This window comes from Pseudophryne corroboree, chromosome 5 (assembly GCF_028390025.1).
Source record: "Pseudophryne corroboree isolate aPseCor3 chromosome 5, aPseCor3.hap2, whole genome shotgun sequence".
NCBI classification, from domain to species: Eukaryota; Metazoa; Chordata; class Amphibia; order Anura; family Myobatrachidae; genus Pseudophryne; species Pseudophryne corroboree.
In genome coordinates, this window is record NC_086448.1 from 786,216,035 (window position 1) to 786,240,445 (window position 24,411).

The window sequence follows — 24,411 nt, forward strand, 5'->3', positions numbered from 1 at the left end:
TGATATCTCTTGGCTTGGACGCCTAGCTGCGTTCAAAATGTCCCTCCTTCCCAAACTGATGTACCTTTTCCGTACGATACCCTACTCCTTCCCTAACCAGTACCTTGATAAATTTATGGCCATTATGGTCAAATATATATGGGCAGCACGGGCTCCTAAAATAGCTTGCACACGGATGGTTCTACCCCAGACTTTAGGAGGACTGGCGATGCCAGATCTTACACTTTACCATGAGGCGTGTACATTAGCACGTGTAAGGATGTTTGGGGTAGCTGGATCAGAACTGGGATGGGCTAGTCTGGAGAGAGAAGCCTGTACGGCTTACCCGTTGGGGGACATACTACATACCCCTAAGGGTCTCCGACCATCTTCCTTACCAACACTTCCCTCTACTCGTGCCACACTGCGAACATGGGACAAATTAGCGGCAAAACTGACTACTACACCACCTACCTTTACATCCATTTATCTTCGTGCTCTGATGAAACTAATTCCAAATTTGAATATATCTCAATGGCATTTATGTGGCCTCTCTACACTGAGTGATCTATTAGACGGTTCAGTAATGATACCTTTCCCTGTCCTGCAATCTAAATTTTCCTTACCTGATTCCTCACGACTGAGTTATTACCAAATTAGTCATTGGTGGAGCTCGCTTCCTGTTGTTACCAGAGATGTTCATCCATATACTCATCGGGTTTACGCTAGGCTGAATGTGACTGACTCTAAGGGAGAAATATACTTTTGGTACAACATTCTCATGGCCTTATTGCCCAACCCTAAAGTCAAGGCACAGATTAAGTGGGAGGAGGATTTGGGCCTCGGACTGTCCGATTCCCAATGGAGTAACATCTATATGTCTTCACACACTATGTCTAAGTGTCTTAACCACACTGAGATGCACACAAAGTTACTGAACAGACTATATCTCACCCCGGATAGACTCCATGTGTTCTGGCCCTCATGCTCAAAATTTTGTTGGCGGCACTGTGGGGAGGTAGGTGATATTTTTCACATTTTTTGGTCCTGTCCTCTACTGGCCCCCTTTTGGGCGGCTGTATTTGTTTTAATTAATAATGTCCTCCATATGTCTCTAAGCCCCTCCGCTACTATGGCATTGCTTCATTTGATGCCGGATACCCTATCCTCCCGACACAAATATGTATTAGGTCACATTCTCATAGCAGCAAGAGCAGCTCTGGCGCAAAATTGGAAACAGTCTACATTGCCTCATATTTCGAAGGTTATAAAAAAAATTGAATTCCATTGTGAGATGGATACGCAGTTTGTGGCAATGTCAATTCACCCCCCTGCGAAACTACCAGATTGGTCATTATGACAGGAATATGAATCAAGTAGAGTCCGGTCCCAATCTTTACCGACCGCTTCTAGTCCTAGCCCCAGCCTGTTCCCTTTGAACGAACCGAATGACTCCCTTGGCCTCAGTCCATAAATACTCTGATCTCTTTGTGCTCATATATGTTCGTGTATTTAGATGGAGATACCATATTCAAATTTGATGCATTGTGAATCTGTTATTATAGATGTTTCCCCCCTTATAAATGTTTATAAATGTTTATCAATTCCCCCCTCTTTCTTTTTGTACCCTACCCTTTATGTTGTTGTTGAAAAATAATAAAAATGTTTTGATGGTAAAAAACCCCAAAGGCCCAATTACTCATACAGCTCTTTCATTCTTCTTCGGATAGAAGGAGGCCCGGCAAAAACTGAAAGATTGTTGGATGAATTGGAGGCATGGCTGCTCTGGTCCCAAGTGTGAACAGGAAGTCATGCACCTTTATATGCACTGAGCAGGCCATCGAGGCACCCCGGTGCAAAAACCTTTTTGAAAAAGTGACATAACTGAGGAGCTTTGACAGGACAAGTTGAAACTACCTTGTTCCCATAATCTGCTGAGCGCACTATAAATTGTCATGAGACACTTTGAAAAGCTGCATCTTGAACTTATGGGTCTATTCATGAAGCAGTGAAAAGTGTGGAGAAGTGAGCCAGTGGAGAATTTGTCTATGGCAACCAATCAGCACTGAAGTAACATTTATAATTTGCATACTATAAAATTATACAGAGCAGCTGATTGGTTGATATGGGCAACTTCTCCATTGGCTCACTTCTCCAGTCTTTTCACTGCTTCATGAATAGACCCCTACAGTATATCACCAAATGCTTTGATGGTTGCAGTCAGTAGCGGATCTTGCCACGGACAAGCAGGATTTTTGCCCGGGGCACCGCTGTCCCGAGGGCACTGCCGCGTGGCAAAATCCGCTACTGGTGTCGGTGCCGTGCGCGATGACATCATTGCACACCGCACCGCATTGTGGGAGTGGCCATAGACGCTAGAGGTCATAATTGACCTCTAGTGTCAATGTGGTGCTATAGGAGAGACGTCATGACGTCTCTCCCATAGAGACGAGGAGCGGCGCCGGCGGCCGGAGACCGTAGCAGCGGTCAGGGAAGCAGGAGCAGGGATGGTATTATTATTATTATTTTTTTTGGTGAGCAGCACAGCTACAGGGGGCACAGTATTGGGGGGCACAACTACCGAGGGCACAGCTACAGGGGGCACAACTACTGAGGGCACAGCTACAGGTGACACAGTACTGGGGGTATAGCTACTGAGGGCACAGCTGCAGGGGCACAGTACTGAGGGCACAACTACAGTGGGCATAACTGTGACTACGTCCCTTCCCCATGAAGCCACGCCCCTATTTTCTCTGACGTCCTAGTGGATGCTGGGACTTCCTTAAGGACCATGGGGAATAGCGGCTCCGCAGGAGACTGGGCACAAAGTAAAAGCTTTAGGACTAGCTGGTGTGCACTGGCTCCTCCCCCTATGACCCTCCTCCAAGCCTCAGTTAAGATTTTGTGCCCGGCCGAGAAGGGTGCAATCTAGGTGGCTCTCCTGAGCTGCTTAGAGGTAAAAGTATAATTAGGTTTTTTATTTTCAGTGAGTCCTGCTGGCAACAGGCTCACTGCAGCGCGGGACTAAGGGGAGAAGAAGCGAACTCACCTGCGTGCAGAGTGGATTGGGCTTCTTGGCTACTGGACATTAGCTCCAGAGGGACGATCACAGGTTCAGCCTGGATGGGTCCCGGAGCCGCGCCGCCGGCCCCCTTACAGAGCAAGAAGAGCGAAGAGGTCCGGAGAAAGCGGCGGCAGAAGACGTTCCTGTCTTCAGATAAGGTAGCGCACAGCACTGCAGCTGTGCGCCATTGCTCTCTGCACACATCACACTCCGGTCACTGAGGGTGCAGGGCGCTGGGGGGGGAGCGCCCTGAGATGCAATGAAACATGTTTAAAACCTTATGTGGCTAAAGAAATACATCACATATAGCTCCTGGGCTATATGGATGCATTTCACCCCTGCCAGTTTTCCAGAAAAAAGCGGGAGAAAAGGCCGCCGTGAAGGGGGCGGAGCCTATCTCCTCAGCACACAAGCGCCATTTTCCCTCACAGCTCCGCTGGAAGGACAGCTCCCTGACTCTCCCCTGCAGTCCTACATACGGTAACAGGGTAAAACAAGAGAAGGGGGGGCACTATTTGGCAAAATAATAATATAAGCAGCTATTTTAGGGAGTAACACTTATATAAGGTTATCCCTATACATATATAGCGCTCTAGTGTGTGCTGGCAAATCTCCCTCTGTCTCCCCAAAGGGCTAGTGGGGTCCTGTCCTCTATCAGAGCATTCCCTGTGTGTGTGCTGGGTGTCGGTACGATTGTGTCGACATGTATGAGGAGGAAAATGATGTGGAAGCAGAGCAATTGCCTGTGTTAGTGATGTCACCCCCTAGGGAGTCGACACCTGACTGGATGGTAGTGTTTAAAGAATTGCGTGACAGTGTCAGCACTTTGCAAAAAACTGTTGACGACATGAGACAGCCGGCAAATCAATTAGTGCCAGTCCAGGCGTCTCAGACACCGTCAGGGGCGCTAAAACGCCCGCTACCTCAGGTAGTCGACACAGACCCAGACACGGATACTGAATCCAGTGTCGACGGCGAGGAAACAAACGTAATGTCCAGTAGGGCCACACGTTACATGATCACGGCCATGAAAGAGGCGTTGAACTTTTCTGACACTACAAGTACCACAAAAAAGGGTATTATGTGGGGTGTGAAAAAACTGCCTGTGGTTTTTCCTGAGTCAGATGAATTAAATGAGGTGTGTGATAAAGCGTGGGTTTCCCCCGATAAAAAACTGCTGATTTCAAATAAATTATTGGCACTATATCCTTTCCCGCCAGAGGTTAGGGCGCGTTGGGAAACACCCCCTAGGGTAGATAAGGCGCTCACACGCTTATCAAAACAAGTGGCGTTACCGTCTCCAGATACGGCCGCCCTCAAGGAACCAGCCGATAGAAGGCTGGAAAATATCCTTAAAGGTATATACACACATACTGGTGTTATACTGCGACCAGCGATTGCCTCAGCCTGGATGTGCAGTGCTGGGGTGGCTTGGTCAGATTCCCTGACTGAAAATATTGATACCCTGGATAGGGACAGTATATTATTAACTATAGAGCATTTAAAGGATGCATTACTATATATGCGAGATGCACAGAGGGATATTTGCACCCTGGCATCTAGAGTAAGTGCGATGTCCATTTCGGCCAGAAGAGCCTTATGGACGCGACAGTGGTCAGGGGATGCGGATTCCAAACGGCATATGGAAGTATTGCCGTATAAAGGGTCGGTTTATCGGACCTGGTGGCCACGGCAACTGCTGGAAAATCCACCTTTTTACCCCAGGTCACCTCTCAGCAGAAGAGGGAAAAGACTGCACCAGGCAGCCCCTTCCCAGGAGCAGAAGCCCTCCCCCGCTTCGGCAAAAGCTTCAGCATGACGCTGGGGCTTTACAAGCGGACTCAGGCACGGTGGGGGCACGTCTCAAAAATTTCAACGCGCAGTGGGCTCACTCGCAAGTGGACCCCTGGATCCTGCAGGTAGTATCTCAGGGGTACAAATTGGAATTCGAGACATCTCCCCCTCGCCGGTTACTGAAGTCTGCTCTACCAACGTCTCCCTCCGACAGGGAGGCTGTTTTGGAAGCTATTCACAAGCTGTATTCTCAGCAGGTGATAATCAAGGTACCCCTCCTACAACAGGGAAAGGGGTATTATTCAACACTGTTTGTGGTACCGAAGCCGGACGGCTCGGTGAGACCAATTTTAAATCTAAAATCCTTGAACACTTACATAAAAAGGTTCAAATTCAAGATGGAGTCACTCAGAGCAGTGATAGCGAACTTGGAAGAAGGGGACTATATGGTGTCTCTGGACATCAAGGATGCTTACCTCCATGTCCCAATTTGCCCTTCTCACCAAGGGTACCTCAGGTTTGTGGTACAGAACTGTCATTATCAGTTTCAGACGCTGCCGTTTGGATTGTCCACGGCACCCCGGGTCTTTACCAAGGTAATGGCCGAAATGATGATTCTCCTTCGAAGAGAAGGCGTCTTAATTATCCCTTACTTGGACGATCTCCTGATAAGGGCAAGGTCAAGGGAACAGTTAGAGGTCGGTGTAGCACTATCTCAGGTAGTGCTGCGTCAGCACGGGTGGATTCTAAATATCCCAAAATCACAGCTGATTCCAACAACACGTCTACTGTTCCTAGGGATGATTCTGGACACAGTCCAGAAAAAGGTGTTTCTCCCGGAGGAAAAGGCCAGGGAGTTATCCGAGCTAGTCAGGAACCTCCTAAAACCAGGACAAGTGTCAGTGCATCAATGCACGAGAGTCCTGGAAAAAATGGTGGCTTCGTACGACGCGATTCCATTCGGAAGATTCCATGCAAGAACCTTTCAGTGGGATCTGCTGGACAAATGGTCCGGATCGCATCTTCAGATGCATCAGCGGATAACCCTATCTCCAAAGACAAGGGTATCTCTCCTGTGGTGGTTACAGAGTGCTCATCTTCTAGAGGGCCACAGATTCGGCATTCAGAATTGGATGCTGGTGACCACGGATGCCAGCCTGAGAGGCTGGGGAGCAGTCACACAAGGAAGGAATTTCCAGGGCTTGTGGTCAAGCATGGAAACGTCTCTTCACATAAATATCCTGGAACTAAGGGCCATTTACAATGCCCTGAGTCAAGCAAGGCCTCTGCTTCAGGGTCAACCGGTGTTGATCCAGTCGGACAACATCACGGCGGTCGCCCACGTAAACAGACAGGGCGGCACAAGAAGCAGGAGGGCAATGGCAGAAGCTGCAAGGATTCTCCGCTGGGCGGAAAATCATGTGATAGCACTGTCAGCAGTGTTCATTCCGGGAGTGGACAACTGGGAAGCAGACTTCCTCAGCAGACACGACCTCCACCCGGGGGAGTGGGGACTTCACCCAGAAGTCTTCCAAGTAATTGTAAACCGTTGGGAAGAACCAATGGTAGACATGATGGCGTCCCGTCTCAACAAAAAACTGGACAGATATTGCGCCAGGTCAAGGGACCCTCAGGCAATAGCGGTGGACGCTCTGGTAACACCATGGGTGTACCAGTCGGTATATGTGTTCCCTCCTCTGCCTCTCATACCCAAAGTACTGAGAATCATAAGAAGGAGAGGAGTAAGAACTATACTCGTGGCTCCGGATTGGCCAAGAAGAACTTGGTACCCGGAACTGCAAGAGATGCTCACGGAGGAACCGTGGCCTCTACCTCTAAGAAGGGACCTGCTTCAGCAGGGACCTTGTCTGTTCCAAGACTTACCGCGGCTGCGTTTGACGGCATGGCGGTTGAACGCCGGATCCTGAAGGAAAAAGGCATTCCAGATGAAGTCATCCCTACCCTGATAAAAGCCAGGAAGGATGTAACTGCAAAACATTATCACCGCATTTGGCGGAAGTATGTTGCGTGGTGTGAGGCCAAGAAGGCCCCTACGGAGGAATTTCAACTGGGTCGGTTCCTACATTTCCTGCAAGCAGGACTGTCTATGGGCCTCAAATTGGGATCCATTAAGGTTCAGATTTCGGCCCTGTCGATCTTCTTCCAGAAAGAACTGGCTTCGATGCCTGAAGTCCAGACGTTTGTCAAGGGGGTACTGCATATACAGCCTCCTTTTGTGCCTCCAGTGGCACCTTGGGATCTCAATGTAGTTTTGGGGTTCCTAAAATCACATTGGTTTGAGCCACTCACCACTGTGGACTTTAAATATCTCACATGGAAAGTGGTAATGCTGTTAGCCCTGGCTTCAGCCAGGCGTGTATCAGAATTGGCGGCTTTATCTTATAAAAGCCCTTACCTGATTTTTCATTCAGACAGGGCAGAATTGAGGATTAGCCCTCAATTTCTCCCTAAGGTGGTTTCTGCGTTTCACATGAACCAACCTATTGTGGTACCTGCGGCTACTAGAGACTTGGAGGACTCCAAGTTACTGGACGTAGTCAGGGCCCTGAAAATATATGTTTCCAGGACGGCTGGAGTCAGGAAATCTGACTCGCTGTTTATCCTGTATGCACCCAACAAGCTGGGTGCTCCTGCTTCTAAGCAGACTATTGCTCGTTGGATTTGTAGTACAATTCAGCTTGCACATTCTGTGGCAGGCCTGCCACAGCCAAAATCTGTAAAAGCCCATTCCACAAGGAAGGTGGGCTCATCTTGGGCGGCTGCCCGAGGGGTCTCGGCTTTACAACTTTGCCGAGCAGCTACTTGGTCAGGGGCAAACACGTTTGCAAAATTTTACAAATTCGATACCCTGGCTGAAGAGGACCTGGAGTTCTCTCATTCGGTGCTGCAGAGTCATCCGCACTCTCCCGCCCGTTTGGGAGCTTTGGTATAATCCCCATGGTCCTTAAGGAAGTCCCAGCATCCACTAGGACGTCAGAGAAAATAAGAATTTACTTACCGATAATTCTATTTCTCGTAGTCCGTAGTGGATGCTGGGCGCCCATCCCAAGTGCGGATTGTCTGCAATACTTGTATATAGTTATTGTTACAAAAAAATCGGGTTGTTTATTGTTGTGAGCCATCTTTTCAGAGGCTCCTAAGTTTATCATACTGTTAACTGGGTTCAGATCACAGGTTGTACGGTGTGATTGGTGTGGCTGGTATGAGTCTTACCCGGGATTCAAAATCCTTCCTTATTATGTACGCTCGTCTGGGCACAGTATCCTAACTGAGGCTTGGAGGAGGGTCATAGGGGGAGGAGCCAGTGCACACCAGCTAGTCCTAAAGCTTTTACTTTGTGCCCAGTCTCCTGCGGAGCCGCTATTCCCCATGGTCCTTAAGGAAGTCCCAGCATCCACTACGGACTACGAGAAATAGAATTATCGGTAAGTAAATTCTTATTTTTTGACATGTGCCTACGGCATGCACTAACCCTGTTTTACTTGTCAGGGGGCCGGGCTCCAAAGGAAACTTTCGCCCTGGGCGCCACAAGGTCTAGAACTGGCCCTGGTTGCAGTGTAGGGATGCCTCGTACATACACAGAGAATTAGCATAATCTCCCAGACATTCACGGCATTTATTAAATGACATTCATATGCAGAAGGTCAATAATAAATTAGAAATATGTAATTATGGGCCTGACAGGAAAATCTTTGAAGGCTGATAAAGCATTTATTTTGTTTTTCTTTTCATAATCCTTAGAAAAGCAAATTATTTACTGGATCAATATAGAAAATATGTAATGGAAAAATGATTTCTTGAAGAAGAGAGACAATTTCTAGAATGTTTTGGCGAAAATAACTAATTTCATCTTGATGACAGATGTCGCATTCAAGTTATTGGGGGTCTATTCAGTAAATCTTAAAATAGCTTTTCTCCAGCAGCCGGAGGCAGCTGTAATTGTCGGTTCTCCATACTTTTTACACTGAAAAGTGCAGAGAAATCACCGATTTCTCAGCCTTTGCGTTTTCACATAAACTACATTTATATAGATGAAAACATAACATATCTCTTCCCGCCATCATACTCCCATCTTTCTCCCTTCCTGTCTGTAGTCTCTTTCTTTTTTACACTCACGTCAGTCTTCCTTCCACTGAGGAGTCCGTGACAAACACTCTGGGCAGAGGCGGTCGCTGGACGGGAGATGGCTGAACAGCGGCGTTAAGCCGCCGTTTAAGGGCCGGACCATTGGGGGGGGGCGGGCCGCGGCGGCTTCGTGACGTCACACGCAGCCGCTGCTGGTCGGGGAGCGACGAGTAGCTCCCGGCCAGCACGCTAAAGCTGCGCTGGTCGGGAGCTACTCTTGAAGTGCAAAGTCATCGCCGCTGTGCGATGCCTTTGCATTTCTGTGGGGGGGGGGGGCACTGACATGCGGGCCGGACTAGCCCTGTGCTGGGTGTCCCCCCGCATGTCAGTGTGAATGATCATAGCTGTGCTAAATTTAGCACAGCTACGATCAACTCGAAATGACCCCCAATGCTCTAACGAATGGTCTGTCCCCCGAAACAGGGGTTGTACCACATTAATTCTTTAGTACATCCTGCCCGGAGAGAGATAGATGGGAGGGAGAGAGAGAAATTGTAGTGAGAGAAATGTGAGGGAGAGACAGCAGGAAGAGTGTGAGCGATAGTAGTGAGGGGATGCGGTCATGTGACCGGTGCTCGGGATCCCGGTGGTGGCCATGCCAATGCCAGAATCCCAAGCACTGAGAATGCCGACACCCATAGAGTGAGACTAGAACCTGTGTACCCTCCCTTTCCCCCCTACCAGCATTCTGCTGCCAGGATCTCGGGGTCATTATGCTGACCACCGGTATCCCAGCAGCTGGTAACGCGTGCCCAACCCATCATGAGAGAGACAGATGGGAGGGAAAGAAAGAAAGAAAGAGAAAGAAAGAAAGAAAGATGAGCGGGAGAGAGAGATGGGAGGAAGAGGAAGGTAGAAACAGTAGGAAGAAGGAGAGAAATGTGAGGGAGAGGTGGCAGGAAGAGGCAGAGAAATGGTAGTGAGAGAGATAGATGGGAGGTTGAGGGAAAGAGATGGTAGTGAGATAGGCAGATGAAGTGGGAGAGAGATAAGAGGAAGAGGAAGGGTGAGACAACAGGAAGAGGGTGAGAGAGATGGAAGGATGAGCAGTGAGGGAGAGAAAGAGAGCGATGGGAGGAAGAGGGAGGGCAAGATGGCAGGAAGGAGAAACATGTGAGGGAAATAAATGTCAGGAAGAGGAAGATAGAGATGGGAGGGAGAAAGAGAGATGGCAGGAAGAGCTAGAATTATGGGAGGATAAGGGAGAGACAGATATTTGAGGAAGGAGAATTGATAGATGTCAGGAAGCGGGGGGGAGAGACGTGGGAGGTAGAGATGGCAGAAAGAGGGAGAGAGTTGTGAGGAAAAAAAATATGGTAGGGAGAGAAAGATGGTAGGAAGATTAAGGGAGAGATGGCAAGAGGAGGGAGAAAGATGGTGGAGGGAGATGGAAGAAAGAGGGAGGCAGAGATGGCAGTACTGTAAGTAAAAAGGAGAGAAAAGTGAGGGAGAGAGATATGGGAAGTAGTGCAAGAGGAATGGAAGGGTGAGAGGGAGAGATGGGAGGCAGGGGGAGGGAGAGATAGCAGTAAAGGGGGGTACTCACGGAGAGATCCATGCTTAAAATCTAAGCAATCTAACTAGATTGCTTAGATTTTAAGCACAGATCACTCGTGTGTACCCCCCACAGCGATAGGTGCAGCCCCGCACATCGCTATCGCCGGTGCTAGATTGAGCCTGCATGCAGGTCCATCTAGCACGTCGCTCATTTCACCTGCTGGATGAAATGAGCGCCCCGTCCTCCCCCGCATCGCTCAGCACACATCTCTCCCGTGTATACCAGCCTTTAGAGTGAGAGCAATGGGAGGGAGAGATGGCAGGAAGAGGGAAAAAGATTGGAGGGAGAGAGATGGGAGAAAGACTGAGGGAGAAAAGGCAGGAAGAGGGAGAGAGATGCAGGATGAGGCTGAGAGAGAGAAATGGGAGGGGACAGATGGCAGGAAGAGGGAGAGAGATGGAGGATGAGGCTGAGAGAGAGAAATGGGAGGGGACAGATGGCAGGAAGAGGTACCGAGATGGAGGATGAGGCTGAGAGAGAGAAATGGGAGGGGACAGATGGCAGGAAGAGGTAGAGAGATGGAGGATGAGGCTGAGAGAGAGAGATGGGAGGGGACAGATGGCAGGAAGAGGTAGAGAGATGGAGGATGAGTCTGAGAGAGAGAAGGGAGGGGACAGATGGCAGGAAGAGGTAGAGAGATGGAGGATGAGGCTGAGAGAGAGAAATGGGAGGGGACAGATGGCAGGAAGAGGTAGAGAGATGGAGGATGAGGCTGAGAGAGAGAAATGGGAGGGGACAGATGGCAGGAAGAGGTAGAGAGAGGGAGGATGAGGCTGAGAGAGAGAAATGGAAGGGGAGAGATGGCAGGAAGAGGTAGAGAGATGGAGGATGAGGCTGAGAGAGAGAGATGGGAGGGGACAGATGGCAGGAAGAGGTAGAGAGATGGAGAATGAGGCTGAGAGAGAGAAATGGGAGGGGACAGATGGCAGGAAGAGGTAGAGAGATGGAGGATGAGGCTGAGAGAGAGAGATGGGAGGGGACAGATGGCAGGAAGAGGTAGAGAGATGGAGGATGAGGCTGAGAGAAAGATGGGAGGGGACAGATGGCAGGAAGAGGTAGAGAGATGGAGGATGAGGCTGAGAGAGAGAGATGGGAGGGGACAGATGGCAGGAAGAGGTAGAGAGATGGAGTATGAGGCTGAGAGAGAGATGGGAGGGGACAGATGGCAGGAAGAGGTAGAGAGATGGAGGATGAGGCTGAGAGAGAGAGAGAAATGGGAGGGGACAGATGGCAGGAAGAATAAAGAGATGGAGGATGAGGCTGAGAGAGAGAGATGGGAGGGGACAGATGGCAGGAAGAGGTAGAGAGATGGAGGATGAGGCTGAGAGAGAGAGATGGGAGGGTACAGGTGGCAGGAAGAGGTAGAGAGATGGAGGATGAGGCTGAGAGAGAAATGGGAGGGGACAGATGGCAGGAAGAGGTAGAGAGATGGAGGATGAGGCTGAGAGAGAGAAATGGGAGGGGACAGATGGCAGGAAGAGGTAGAGAGATGGAGGATGAGGCTGAGAGAGAGAAATGGGAGGGGACAGATGGCAGGAAGAGGTAGAGAGATGGAGGATTAGGCTGAGAGAGAGATGGGAGGGGACAGATGGCAGCAAGAGGTAGCGAGATAGAGGATGAGGCTGAGAGAGAGAGATGGGAGGGTACAGATGGCAGGAAGAGGTAGAGAGATGGAGGATGAGGCTGAGAGAGAGAAATTGGAGGGGACAGATGGCAGGAAGAGGTAGAGAGATGGAGGATGAGGCTGAGAGAGAGAAATGGGAGGGGACAGATGGCAGGATGAGGTAGAGAGATGGAGGATGAGGCTGAGAGAGAGAAATGGGAGGGGAGAGATGGCAGGAAGAGGTAGAGAGATGGAGGATGAGGCTGAGAGAGAGAGATGGGAGGGGACAGATGGCAGGAAGAAGTAGAGAGATGGAGGATGAGGCTGAGAGAGAGAGATGGGAGGGGACAGATGGCAGGAAGAGGTAGAGAGATGGATGCTGAGAGAGAGAGATGGGAGGGGACAGATGGCAGGAAGAGGTAGAGAGATGGAGGATGAGCCTGAGAGAAAGAGATGGGAGGGGACAAATGGCAGGAAGAGGTAGAGAGATGGAGGATGAGGCTGAGAGAGAGAGATAGGAGGGGACAGGTGGCAGGAAGAGGTAGATAGATGGAGGATGAGGCTGAGAGAGAGAGATGGGAGGGGACAGATGGCAGGAAGAGGTAGAGAGATGGAGGATGAGGCTGAGAGAGAGAAATGGGAGGGGACAGATGGCAGGAAGAGGTAGAGAGATGGAGGATGAGGCTGAGAGAGAGATATGGGAGGGGACAGATGGCAGGAAGAGGTAGAGAGATGGAGGATGAGGCTGAGAGAGAGATGGGAGGGTACAGATGGCAGGAAGAGGTAGAGAGATGGAGGATGAGGCTGAGAGAGAGAAATGGGAGGGGACAGATGGCAGGAAGAGGTAGAGAGATGGAGGATGAGGCTGAGAGAGAGAAATGGGAGGGGACAGATGGCAGGAAGAGGTAGAGAGATGGAGGATGAGGCTGAGAGAGATGGGAGGGGACAGATGGCAGGAAGAGGTAGAGAGATGGAGGATGAGGCTGAGAGAGAAATGGGAGGGGACAGATGGCAGGAAGAGGTAGAGAGATGAAGGATGAGGCTGAGAGAGAGAGATGGGAGGGGACAGATGGCAGGCAGAGGGAGAGAGATGGAGGATGAGGCTGAGAGAGAGAAATGGGAGGGGACAGATGGCAGGAAGAGGTAGAGAGATGGAGGATGAGGCTGAGAGAGAGAAATGGGAGGGGACAGATGGCAGGAAGAAGAAATTGGAAGAAAAGGGGGAGTGAGAGATGGGAGGAAGAGGGAAGTGAGGGATGGGAGAAACAATGAAGATGGGTAGAGAGGGGAAGGTCGTGTAAGGAGGAAACGGACACCAGACACAGTAGCTAGCAGCCGGCAAATGACTGGTCCAAAGTACTAGTAGAAAATTATAGAAATACTTTAATACTTTATTTCATTACAAAACTGATTTTCTTTAGGCAGAAAGAGTGAATAATAGGAAACGGACAAGGAGCACCGGAAAACGCAGAACTGCCTGCTGCAACCACAGAAAGCAGAAAAAGCGCACAATACGATCACATTACTTCCTGCACATAACATAATAAAGGCTAGGGTACTTCTTATGTGTGACTGAAATCTAATCGCTGGAGCTGAGTAACAGAATAACCTGAGACTTTCCTCTGTAAGGGCTGTACCCACGTTTACACAGCCTGAGTCATACAACAGAGAGCAGGACCATGCCAGCGTGCACACCTAGAACAGGACATTGTCCTAGGGAGTAGGAGTGTAATAGCAATTTACCATATTGTGATGCGTGTTTGTAGATATGACTGATATTCCCTTGTAACTATAAATACAACATGGGACACCCATTTCTTATCCCAATGGGATCAAAATGTGTCATTAATTGTGCCTGAGAGGCGTGTCATTAAATTGACATTCATCCAAATGTTAATGAGACCCTAAGCAGTTAAATGGCCATGGAAAACCTTATTTGAAAATACATGTAGCCAAAGGGGTCGTTGTGCCTTATAACCAATGCAGGGAAATGCTCACATTTGAACGTTCTTATCTGTTTTTTTCTGTTTTTTTCTTCAGTACATAACTTCTACATAATGGGGATGATGTGCATTTAGGGATATTGGTGGTCATTCCGAGTTGTTCGCTCGCAAGCTGCTTTTAGCAGCTTTGCACACGCTAAGCCGCCGCCTACTGGGAGTGAATCTTAGCTTAGCAAAATTGCGAACGAAAGATTCTCAAAATTGCGAATAGAAATTTCTAAGCAGTTTCTGAGTAGCTCGACACTTACTCTGCCACTGCGATCAGTTCAGTCAGTTTCGTTCCTGGTTTGACGTCACAAACACACCCAGCGTTCGCCCAGACACTCCCCCGTTTCTCCAGCCACTCCCGCGTTTTTCCCAGAAACGGTAGCGTTTTTTCACACACTCCCATAAAACGGCCAGTTTCCGCCCAGAAACACCCACTTCCTGTCAATCACATTACGATCACCAGAACGAAGAAAAAACCTAGTAATGCCATGAGTAAAATACCAAACTTCTTAGCAAATTTACTTGGCGCAGTCGCAGTGCGAACATTGCGCATGCGCAATTAGCGGAAAATCGTTGCGATGCGAAGAAAATTACCGAGCGAACAACTCGGAATGAGGGCCATTATTAGACAATTCAGGGAGTCGGGAAGATTGCTGGTATTTCAAGAAGTCTCCCTAACATTCAGGGAGTTTTATCTACTAGTATGCCTTAGGGAGGAATCCAATTGTCAGCACTAATTTATCAGCTGAAATAAACGGGCTATTATCGGGATTTTAGCCTGACAGCCATTATCGCGCTATCCAATTATAGACCATTTTTTGGGGATTGAAAATTACCTGTTTTCAGGTAAAAATACATGAGATCCAGGATAAATTCCCAGACCCATGTGTTTTCGCACCAAAACGGGGCTCTAAGTGCCCGCTATCGGGGCTAATTGGATAGCCCCCAAGGGATCCATTATCCATGGTAATTTACCGCAGCTAATTCGATACCGCCCATAATCTGTATTGGCACCTATAGCTAATTATAGTCACATTTCCTGCTCTTCCAGTGCCAATGGCATTGGCAACCAATAATGTACTGTGCCCAGTGACACTGAGAGAGGGGGAGTAGGTACTCTTTACCTGGGCTTGTTGGAAGGTCTGCAACACCCCTTCCCCTTAACAGGCAGCAGGACAAGGAGAGGGAACATAAGGCTTCCTGCCCCCAGCAGCCCGGACTCCCAGCGATGTCACCGGACCAGCCCCGCTACAGTCACTGCACGAAGAGGGGGCGTGGACACCGGGAGTGCCGGGAAGCTGAGAGGAGACACACAATGACAGTGGGCAGACAGAAAGGGCACAAAGCAATGGGGCGCTGGAGGTGAGTGTGTACTAAAGCAGATAATTTAAAAGTAATTAAAATCCTTACTGTATAATGTATCACGGGCATTGCGGTGTGTGACATAACATGGTGCAAGGGGAATTACTGTGTGGGGCTTAATATGGTGGAATTTTTTCTTTCCTGTGGTGGCCGGGGTCTGTTGGTGCAGGGTGAAAAACTGGGGTGTAAGGTAGTCTTTTCCTGTGACTCCACGACCACGGCCATTTTAGATAGGCCCTGTACATGCAAAATAGTATTTTTTATGTTGGGGAAGGAGGGGGGGGGGGGGGGGGCGAGGGCATTTTACTGTTCACACTGGGAGCCAAATTACATAGAAATAGCCACAGATTCTCAGCATGGAACAGAACATACAGGTCACCAGCCAGTGACTGTACGTTTGTAGCGGTGCTGTATGCAAGCAGTAACAGCGGTAAGAAAAAACAAAAAGTGTAATAAGTGATAAACCCGGAGCACTTGTAGTAACAAGGGTGGTCATTCCGAGTTGATCGCAGCCAGCAACTTTTTGCTGCTGCTGCGATCAACTAGTCCACGCCTATGGGGGAGTGTATTTTAGCTTAGCAGGGCTGCAAACGCTTGTGCAGCCCTGCTAAGCTAAAAAGATTTCAAGCAAAAGAAGACTAGCCCTGTACCTACTTACCCTGTGCGACGATCCCTGCGATGCTGGGGCCAGCTTTGACGTTAGACATGCGCCCTCCGTTCTTCTGGACACGCCTGCGTTTTTCTTACCAGTCCCCGAAAACGGTCTCCAACGGTCTGGATCCGCACAGGTACGCCTTCTTTCTGTCAATGTTCTTTGCGGTTGGCTCTGCGACCGCTTCCTTCGTTAGAAGCGCCGGGCAATGTCGCGCACGCTCACTGCGGCCGCCGTGCATGCGCATTCCGAACCCATTCGCACCGCAGCAATAAACCGCTGCGTGCAAACGGGTCGGAATGACCCCCAAAGTGTATGCATGTACATTTATATATGCTTAAAAGAACAGTATAAAATATTGCAATATATCAGTAACATAAAAAATTCCAAAGCACATAAAAAATGAATTGCATGAATTCATACAGTAATCAATCTCCGTTGTGGCTTTTGGAGAACATGGGATGAAATGTTCACGTGCATGCAGAGCGCTATGGGCCTAATTCAGACCTGATCGCTAGGGTGCGTTTTTTGCATCCCTGCGATCAGGTAGTCGCCGCCTACAGGGGGAGGGGGAAATCGGTGTGCAGGGGGGCGATCGCTTGTGCAGAGAGTTGCACAAACAAAAGATCACCCGGCCCGGAGCTGACGTCAGGAACTGTCCCTTTAAACGCCTGGACATGCCTGCGTTTTCACGGACACTCACTGGAAACAGTTAGTTGACTCCCACAAACGGCCTCCTACTGTCAATCTTCTTGCGATTGCCTGTGCGATCGCTTTCAACGTCCATCCCATCGCAGTCCGGCGCTCCCTGACGCTGGCGGGGCCTTGCGCCTGCGCATTGCGGTGCCAGCACATGCGCAGTTCATGCCCGATCGCTGCTGCACGAAAACGCACAGCAGCGATCAGGTCTGAATGACCCCCTATGTTGGGTACCTTATGAGTTGGTTCTCTGGTTCTTCCGGTTGTTGTCAACTGTAAAGTTGTCTTGTGGTGCCGTGCTGACACATTTTAAATAGATCCAGCGCGCTGTCCCTTAGGATAAATTCCAAGGTGAGTGTTCCGCAATTTGTGCCCCTTAAGAACTTAGAAACACTGCTAAATAGCCCTCATGTCACACTCATTTGTACGTTAAATGTCAATGCGGGGTCATTCCGAGTTGATCATATGTAGCAACTTTTTGCTGCCCGTGCGATCATCTAGACGCCGCCTATGGGGGAGTGTATTTCTGCATAGCAAGACTGCGAACGCTTGTGCAGCCCTGCTATGCTAAAAACGTTTTGTGTAAAAACAAGACCAGCCCTAGACATACTTACCTGGGCCTTCATTCCGAGTTGATCGCTAGCTGCCATTGTTCGCTGCGTAGCAATCATTTTATAAAATGGCAAAACTACGCATGCGTATGAAGCGCAATGCGCATGCGCAGCGTACGGGTATAAAGAGCATCGTTGTTTTGCACTGCTTCTAGCGACGATTCCATTCGCACAGCCGATCGCAAGGGGATTGACAGGAAGTGGGAGTTTCTGGACACGCCTGCATTCGCCGAACCACTCCCGTAAAACGGTCAGTTGACGCCCCGGAACGCCTTCCTACTGTCAATCTTCTTGCGGTCACCGCTGTAACCGCTTTCTTTGTACGAGTCGTCGCTGCCTGGCTATGGCCATCGCCGGGCAAACGATGCTCCTGCGCAATGCGACCGCCGCACATGCGCAGTTCCGACCTGATCGCACGCCTGCGAAGAAGTGCAGTGTGCGATTGGGTCAGAATGACCACCAATATCTCCCATGCACATCCCTGCGAGCTTATTATTCTGTGTCTACAGTTTATCTAGCGTCCTTATGTTGGGGTCTTGATTACAGCATGAAATTGTTCATGATGTTGGATCCGACAATGGGCCTGATTTAGAGATGTACGCAAATGCATTCGCTACTGTGAATGTGTGCGCAGCAAATGTGTGATAATAGGTAAATGCCCCCTGGATTTGTACCAAGATGCCCACTGGTGTCTCTGCCAGTCCCTTAATCAACTGATCTGAAATCTACACAGCATCTTTGTATGCAGCGCACAAAGACGATGTGTCGGTCGCAGATCAGTTGACTAAGTTCTGAGTAGCCCTACGGTGGGGCAGCATGGCTGCAGAAAGCGAGGAGCCATTGCAGCTGCGTATGGGATTGTAGTTGCAGAGAAAATGGTGCAACACGCCTGATTTTTTTGTTGACACTCCCTGTAACTGCCCCCAAATGGTCCCTAACTGTCAATCACTGCGCTAATAAATCCTCTTTGTAGCCGCCATCGTAAGACCATTGCACGCATGCACAGCGTAACTCAGACGCATGCACAGTCACCCAATAATCGCTCGACTGCAAAAACACCAGCTTTGCAAACATCTCTGAATCAGGCGTTATATTTGCATTAGGGGGGTCATTCAAAGTTGATCGTAGATGTGCTAAATTTAGCACATCTGCGATCAGTTAGCCTGACATGCGGGGGGACGCCCAGCACAGGGATAGTCCGCCCCGCATGCCAGGCCCTTCCCACCCCCCCACCCCCCTGCACAGGTACAAAAGCATCGCACGGCAGCGATGCTTTTGTACCTAACGAGCAGCTCCATGCCAGCACAGCCCAACGGTCCGGACACGCCTCCATTGTCCGGACTGTGCCCTGCCAACGGCGTTTTAACTCTGTTGGCATGCCACCTCCCGCCCAAGGACCGCCTCTGCCTGTCAATCAGGCAGAGGCGATCGCAGCCAGTGAGATACTGATAGCATCTCACTGGGCTCCCGGGTGCGCACGTGCGCATTCCACACAGTAATTGAGACTGCGGTTGCTGCCGCTGCAGTGATCCAGTCTGAATTACCCCCTAAATCCAGAAATGTCCAACATCCTCCACTCACTTCTAATTTGGATGGTGTTACATGCATTTGTTGTAACACCTCAAAATCCACATTTACATTCATGAAGCTACTGTCTGCCACACTCTTTGCTTTTTGTAAATCATCCGACGTTGGGTGACACGCTGAGTTCCAGCTTTTCCAGTAGAGGAACACTCATTGCGACCAGGGTAGGACGTCATCGACTATCGATGTTCAGAAATCATTGATGGTTGCCACCTGATATCAAATAGTAATACTATTGGTGGTTGAAATGCAGATGGTTAGCCGTGGGTCAGATGTTTTTTTTTACTAGTGCTGCAACTGCTGCGCAGGGCTACTAGGCTGTCAGCCAGCAGCCTCCGCTTTACACACATACAATACATTATGGGGCTAATTCAGGTTGGATCGCAGTGTGCGATCCATCTGGAATATTTGCTGAAAAGATGTGAGCCCGTGTGCAGCACCCGTTCTACGCATGCCGGGGGTCTGCAGAAAATGCGATCGCCTTTGCCTGTCAATCAGGCAGAGGCGGTCCCGGGGCGGGCGGGCAGGCAACGCTCTGTTTCCAGGAAAGAAACGGAGCGTTGCGGGGGCATGCAACCCAAACGGTGGGCAGTGCGGTGTGAACGGTGGTGTGGTCGCGGTGATTGCGTGACATCACGCGCAGCCACCACGACAGGTAAGATGGCGCCGACAGGGGTCATCTTTAGTTTCTGCTGACAAGCAGAAATTTCTGCTTGTTGAAGGGGAAGAAGGCGCCGGTCAGTATGCTGGGCGACATTGCTCAGCGATGGACGGCCCCCCAGAATGCGACCAAAAGGATGGCAAATTCTGCTGATTAGCAGCATCTGCTATCCTTACTGAATTAGCCCCTATGTGTGACTGTGTGCCGTGATGGGCTGAGCCGCCTTGTAGACCTGACAGGCTGAGTGCAGCCGTCAGTCAGCATTCAGCTTATACAATTTTCCAGCCACGGGGATGGATGCACAGCTCTTCTTCTGAGTATATGCAAACCATCGATAATTAAAACCATTGATGGTGCATTATAGCATACTCTGCTACCGTCGATGGTTCATGCTACCATCACCATCAATGTCAACCATCAGTGTAATCACATCTCACCCCCCTCACCCTCCTCCCGCAGGCAGAGGAGGAAGGGGGTGGACTCGGCCCTGTGCCAGGCCCCTCCAGCAAGCCCAGGCCCGGGTAATTAGTACCCTCTTGGCACCACTGATTGTGACCAGTGAAACATCTTCAAGTGAATCTGGTAATCATTGTTCCTGCTTCCTCGCCCATGTGACCGTATGCAGAATGAAAGACCTAATATAAAAGAACTGTCTTTTTGACAAATTGAACTACAATAAAACATTAGATTAATGATGGGCAGAAAACAGACGTATAAGGATGTGATTTATCATCTAGAATGCTTGAATCTTCGGTCTTTTCCATAATGTGTTTATCCATCATTTTTCGCGCCGTGACTATTCCAAGTATATTTAGAAATGAACCTTCTCCCTCACTGCCCCTGACATCCTCTGAGTATGAGGATACTATCAGGGCCGGCGACAGGGGGGGTCAAAGGGGACAACTGTACCGGGCCCCATGTATCAGAGGGGCCCCAAGTATATGCTGATAAGTACTCGGCAGGGATGTGAGCCGTCTTGTCCAAATAGGGCAGCGAGCTGCAGGCGGTGTGGCCACAGCCTCAGAGTAACAGGAGCCTCTCACACAAAGTGACTGTGCGTCCACTCTTCCGGGTTCTGCTGGGTTGCAGGCAGTTACGGGACATGGCAGCAGCTACATTGGCCAGGATTCCCGTGCCCTGCACTGGCCTCTTCTGGTAGGGTCTGCTGTGCGGTGTTCGGGTCTGGGGAGTAGAGCACAGGTAAGTATCTCCCCGGGGGAAGAGTGGATTAGTGTGGGGATACAGGTCTTTGGGATTGGGTGGGGGTGGGGGAGCTGGGAATGCAGCATGGAGTCATTGGAGAGAGAAAGACTGTGGGGTATGTGGGAGGAAGGAGAGAGGGAGACGCAGACTGGTGTGTAGGGGAGGAAGGAGAGATAAACATATTTATATATTTGTATAAATAAATATAAGTACTGTATATAAATATATATATACATATTCTTTTTTAACAGTTTTTTATATAGAGCAATTTCTGTTGCATTTAAAAAATTAAAAAATTTCTCATCTGAGGGGGCCCCAGAGATATCACTGTACGGGGCCCCATGATTTCTGTTGCCGGCCCTGGATACTATAGTATAGCAGTGCTGCCCACTGCGGAGGTAATTTGATAAGTGCACCAGCTACAAAAGATCCAGGAATAATATTAATTTTAAGTTTTCAATGTAATACCATGAATAACTGGATGGGCTTGGCTGTGGAAAAGGACCTTCTCGTCTGTACTCCTACAGTTACCTGATGATGGCGAGTGGTAGGAAGAACAGCTTTCTTAATTAATTCAAGTTCTGCCATCATACGACTCTTTCTTTTAATCTATTTTATTTTCTTTCACGCGTTCTTTTCCCCACAGCAGAGAGGTAAGGGTACCCCACCCGTTAGAAACAGTAAGGAGATTTGTTTACTTAATATGCAGAAGATGAATCAGGGTACCCACCCTAGAAGACCATTTATTGTCTTTCAGGATAAATGTTGTAATTCTATAATATTCTTCAGAAAGAGAGATGACAACTTAATGTACCATTCCTGCATCAAATATAGTAACTGAACAAGTCTAATGATATTTTACACACAAGTAACAATCATATATTTTATTTTGTTTCAATTCTTGCTGAGAGCTCCTGTGAGCACCTTGGAAAATCAATTCATTCTTAAAATTTGAAAAATTGTCTCCCTTTTAACTGCCACAGGTTATTAGTACTATTAAACAATTCTTTCTAATACCTATCTATACCGCTTTCAGATTGCAATGCCGGTTTGCACCCAAGATTTGGAAACGGGTCATTCCCGGGTGCGACCGTGCATTGAACCCTTTCACATTGGCTTCCCGACCTGGCAATATGCCGTGTCGGGTTGCCATTGGGGGTGGGGATCGAGGCGGCATGCGGAGGCAGCGCTAGGAATGGGTCCCGGGTCACATTGACCCGGCAACCCGTTCACACTGCACCTGACCCAGTAATAACCCTGGAATAACCCTTCTTTATTACCTGGTTGAAATACCGGGTCAGATGACTCGGGAATTCGAGACTGACTCCTTTTACACCACACAGTGACCCGAGTCGACACGGCAATATACTGTGTCGTCACTGGGTTATTTGTGTGGTGTGAAAGGGGTACTACTCTTTATATGTAAAACTCACAACTTTTTTTATTTGATTTTTGATTTTTTTGATAAAGGATTATCTTACAAAGGTGAAATTCCCGAGACTTGATGAGAAAGGCTTAGATTTCCTGGAACAGCCTTTCACTATAGAGGAGTTGGAGACGGCCTTATCTACTACTCCAACTGGAAAAAGTCCGGGCACGGACAGCTTCCCGGTAGACTACTATAAAGCCTTTAAATTGTCACTCCTACCTTTATTTCTGAAAGCGTGCAACTCCATTTCCCGTAAGACAAGTTTCCCCCCAGGCTCTTGAAGCCCCATATATCTGTGATACAGAAGGAGGGTAAAGACCCTGCTTAGTGCTTGAGCTATAAACCTATCTCTCTTTTAAACTGTGATGTGATGCTTTTTGATAAGTTGCGTGCGAAAACCGGTTGGGTCCCATTCTCCCTGCAGTAGTACATGGGGATCAGGTGGGGTTCATTATGGGTCAAGAGGCAAAAGACAATACGTCAAAGATCATTGATCTTATCCATCTTGCTTGTGCGGGAACTTCCCATATGATCCTCTTGTCCACTGGCGCGGTGAAGGCCTTTAATAGGATTAACTAGCAATTTATGGAAGGTCTTCTCGGGCACATGAGTTTGGGTCCCACCTGCCTTTATCGTATTCTAGCCCTATATAGATTCCCCTCGGCTAGGGTCTGTGTAAATGGTGCCCTTTCTGACCCCTTTCTAATATGGAGTGGAGCGAGGCAGTGGTGTCCTCTGTCTCCACTTATATTTGTGCTCTGCATGGAGGCGTTGGCGAGGGCAATCTGGGCAAACCCGAGCATCCATAGTGTGTGGGCTGGTAAATGCGAGTATAAACTGGCATTACAGTATTTGCTGATGATCTCCTCGGTACTATGACTGATCCGGTGACTTCTTTCCCCGCCCTCATGCAGGAATTTCATAGATTTAATTATCAAACTTCAAGATTAATTATATTAAATCGGTAGCTGTGAATATCTCAACTCCTCCACGAGTGATTGAAACCCTCCGAGACTCGTTTCCATTCCAGTGGCACCCATCTCAGCTCAAGTACTTAGGGGGTCTCCTGTCTCAGGATAACTTTGACTTATACAGACTCATCCTCCTCCCCCTGTTACACAAGATCAAAACAGACTTTAACAAATGGTCCTTGCTTACATTATCCTGGTTGAACAGGATTAATACGGTAAAAATGACAGTTTTGGCATTTTTTAGACCGGGTCCTTCCCTACCCATGCCCTTACTACATAACCCGGACTTGCCTACAAGCCCCCTTACCCTGTCTCCCCTATCAGTCTGGTCTAGAGCTGGTGTCTCCAGACTAGGTCATTTGATGGGATCGGATGGTGTCCCTTCCTTTACAGACCTGCAACCAGAGCCGGCCCTAACCAATATGATGCCCTAGGCAAGATTTTGGCTGGTGTCCCTTAGCACCACCGTTGGTTCCGCCTCTGACCTTGCACCTCTTTCCCAGCACCATCACCCCTCACCCGTAGCAGTCCTTATTTTGGTGTTTGTACCCCCTATATTTTAAATAGGAACAGTTTGCACATTTGGTGCACAGCCCAAAAAGGGGTGTGTTTTTGCTGGCAAGGGGCATGGTCACACAATAGTAACCCCAATTCCAATTACGCCACACAGTACTGCAACTTTTGATCATGTGATAGTGTCCATAATTCATATTACATCCCACAGTAGTATCACTTTACCTTATAAACGTTACTCCTCACAGTAGAGCTTCTTATTCACATTACATCACACTGAATTGCTTCTTATTCACATTACACCACACCCTATTGCTATTTATTCACATTAGACGACACAGTAGTGCCCTTTCTATACGCAACGCCACATAATAGAGCACCTTATACACATAATGCCACACATTAGTAATGCATTTATACACATTCCACACAGTAATGCCCCTTACACATATGAGACACATTATTAATGTCCTTATAAACATAATGCGCCTTACACATTATGACACCCTTTATTAATGCCGTTTTACACATAATGTCCCTTACACATATGCCACACATTATTAAATCCCTTATACACATAATGACACACAT

At 48.8% G+C, this 24,411-nt stretch overlaps 1 protein-coding gene across 1 annotated transcript in view; it reads left to right on the forward strand.

The window, feature by feature from the left end:
• The window catches only part of FER1L6 (fer-1 like family member 6), a 478,947-nt gene that overhangs the window by 77,373 nt on the left and 377,163 nt on the right, over positions 1 to 24,411 (forward strand).